Source organism: Euleptes europaea, chromosome 5 (assembly GCF_029931775.1).
Source record: "Euleptes europaea isolate rEulEur1 chromosome 5, rEulEur1.hap1, whole genome shotgun sequence".
NCBI lineage: Eukaryota > Metazoa > Chordata > Lepidosauria > Squamata > Sphaerodactylidae > Euleptes > Euleptes europaea.
The window spans coordinates 112,905,267-112,908,707 of record NC_079316.1 but is presented as its reverse complement, the minus strand read 5'-3'; positions in this window follow the sequence as shown (position 1 = coordinate 112,908,707).

The window sequence follows — 3,441 nt, the reverse complement described above, 5'->3', positions numbered from 1 at the left end:
GGCCTCTCCAACGTTCCCACGGACCCCCCCCCCCCCCGGAGCATCTCAGCAGACAGCTGGGAGAAGACGTGGTGGCGCTCCTGCTCTTCTCCCACCAAGTGACAAGTGCTGGCATTCTTTCGTTCCCTCTTTTACCGTCTCACTCGAGTCCCACCGAGTCCCCCGGACCCGTCAGACGTTCTCTTTATTGAAAGTGCGTCGGAAGCAAGGAGTCCTGCTGGAAACTGTCATTGAATACAAAAGAAACTTTGCCTGGCGCTTCTGTTAAATACGGAGCGCCCCTGGGGCCCCACCTTTCACGTTCCCCTCCATTCAGAGAACCCATACAAGAGGGCAGGCGGAGGGCTCCTCCAAGTGAGGTTACCTCTGCGCACAGAAGCACACACTTTCAGTAGGGTTGCCAAACTCCAGGTGGTGGCTGGAGATCTCCTGCTATTACAACTGATCTCCAGCCGACAGAGATCAGTTCCCCTGGAGAAAGCGGCTGCATGGGCAACTGGACTCTATGGCATTGAAGTCCCTCCCCTCTCCAAACCCCGCCCTCCTCAGGCTCCACCCCCAAAATCTCCAGGTGTTTCCCAACTTGGAGCTGGCAACCCTATCTTTCAGGTTGGAGGCTGAGATTCCAGGAGGGAGTTTCTGAGCCTCAGAGAGAAGTCACTCTTGCCAAAGTTTAGGAAGTCCTATACAGGGGGGTGACCCATTGTCCCGGATCCTCCCTGTTAAGGGCTCATAGCTCATCCTACCCCCATTTCCCAAGCTATTACATAGAGTGACCCTCGAAGCCCAAGATGGCTTTGTCTTCAACTGGTCAGTGGCACTTTCTTCTTGGGGCTCATCACATGACCTTGGCCAGTTTCTCCAAAACGTTGGGGCAGAATGTCTAGGAATCCGGGACACCTCTGTCTTTACCATGGTATTAGGATTGCCAAATGCCCGGTAGTGGCGGGTAAAATCCCACAGATCCAACGGGTTGCCCGCTGGCCAGCTGATGGCCGGCGGGTACTCCGTGCACATATGTCACTTTTGGGTAAGCCCAAAAGTGACGCAGACACTCTGGCAATCTTGGATAAAACTCTATGGAAACCATAGAGTAGAAACCATAGAGTTTTAGCCAATATTGCTAGAGAGTCCGCATTGCTTCCGAGTAAACCTGGAAGTGACGTAGGCGTGTTGCGCATGCGCATCACACCAGGTGCGCGCACACATCCCACGCCACAGTCCCAGAAAGCTCCCGCCTGGAGCTATGGGGCCTGGCAAGCCTACATGGTGTCTTGTTTTGTGGCCTCACAATTCCTTTGTGTTCCCTCCATCTGATCTGGGGCTAAAGAGAAGACTGAGATCCCCGGTGCCACTCAACACATTTCTAGTGGGAATGCTGCCATTTGGGTGCTGATCCCAGGCCATGTTTCTCTTTCAGCTGAATTGCTGGGACCCTGAACATCTTCCAGAGAGCCCACATGGGTTTAATAATCACACCAGGACAGAACGTAGGCCGGCCTCCCCAACCTTTGGGGGCCTGCAGGCACCTTCAGGATTCGGACACAGGGTGGTGGGTGCAGCCGCAGAATGGCGGCCACAGGAGGCGGAGCCAGTCACAGAACGGCTGCTGCGGCTTACCTTCGTTCACACAGTGAAGATGCTTGTGCTGTGGTGGCAGCTGCTGCCAAAGCAACAGTTTAGAAAACCTGCCCAGTGGCCGGTCAGAAGACTTGCTGGGCAAAGGCCTCACCTGGCCCCGGCCACTTTCTAAAGGCACTTGAGGGTCGCCAGGAAAGGTGTTGGTGGCACTCTGGTGCCCACAAGCACCACTTTGGAGACCCCTGACCTAGACAATGAATAGTTTGGGGCCATTAATGAGATTACTCGGCATTACTCTTTGCAAGTGGAACTGTGCCGCCCCCTTGATCTGCTCTGCCCACCTTTCAGAGAACCTTTCCCATCTCCCCTCTCCTTCCTCATCGCCACAAAACCAGAACGCCGAATGTGCCCATGAGGAGCCGGCTGCCGGTCAGCTGTGGGTGCTGCTGACGCGATCCCATCCCTCTCCGCTGCGGAGCAAAAGGAAGAATATCCGCGCAACTCCCAGCAGCTGCCGGGCACGCGCAGGGGCTTGGTTTGCGATCGCAGCTCACCAGAACCGCAGACATCACAGCCTTTCCCCCAAGTCCACTCAGTTCTTGCTGAACCCAGGTGTGTTTACGTCCCATCCCTAGGGTGGCCAACCTCCAGGTAGCAGCTGGGATTACAACTGATCTCCAGGCGATAGAGTGAGCTGTGGCTCAGGAAAGCACCTACCCTGCCAGAAGGTTTGTTAGTCTTTAAGGCGCTACTGGACTCTGGCTCTTTTCAACTGATCTCCAGGCGATAAGAGATGAGTTCCCCTGGAGAAAGTGGCCACTTTGGAATGCCGATTCTATGGCATGATGCCCCACTGAAGTCCCTTGACCTCTACAAGCCCCGCCCTCCTCAGGCTCCACCCCCAAAATCTCCAGGTGTTTCCCAACTTGGAGCTGGCAAGCCTACCCACCCCATCCAGAGGAACCCCCCATTGGTATAAAGGCCTGGGGTCCTTCTCCTACAAACGTTGCCAGGTCTCTCTTGGCCACCGGTGGGAGGTTTTTGGGGTGGAGCCTGAGGAGGGCGGGGTTTGGGGAGGGACTTCGATGCCATAGAGTCCAATGGCCAAAGCTGCCATTTTCTCCAGGCAAACTGATCTCCATCGGCTGGAGATCAGTTGTAATAGCGGGAGATCTCCAGCCACCACCTGGCATCCCTATCGCCTACTGTTACAGTTGGAGCAACTGTCCTCGATTTCAGGTTTACCTGAAATGTTTTGGTGGCTTTTTAGAGGTGCTGGAAGTTGCTCTTGGCATTGCCCTGATCGGGAAGGCAGGACAGTGCCCCAGTCTCTGCTCCTAAGACCCACAGCCTCATAGACCCACAGCCTCTCAGCTGCCAAGCAACCCCTTGTTGTTATTATTAAGAAAGCCATGTTAGTAGGGTTGCCAACCTCCAGGTGGTGGCTGGAGATCTCCCACTATTACAACTGACCTCCAGGCGACAGAGATCAGTTCCCCTGGAGCAAATGGCCGCTTTGGAAGGTGGATTCAATGGCATTGAAGCTCCTCCCCTCTCCAATCCCCACCCTCCTCAGGCTCCACCCCACAAAGCTCTAGGTATTTCCCAACCCAGAGCTGGCGGCAACCCTACGTATCAGACATTTGCAGAGCTTCTCTTTGGCTCTGAGTTGTCCACAGGAACAGGCGTTCTGGTGAGGGGAGGCACCCTGTTTTTCAACCCAGCGAAGGGGACTTCCTTTCATTTAGACCCATTCTGAACATTTGTCGCCAGCAGAGAGGAAAGCGGTCCCTCTTCACCACCAGCGGGAGGTTTTTGGGGCGGAGCCTGAGGAGGGCAGGGTTTGGGGAGGGGAGGGAC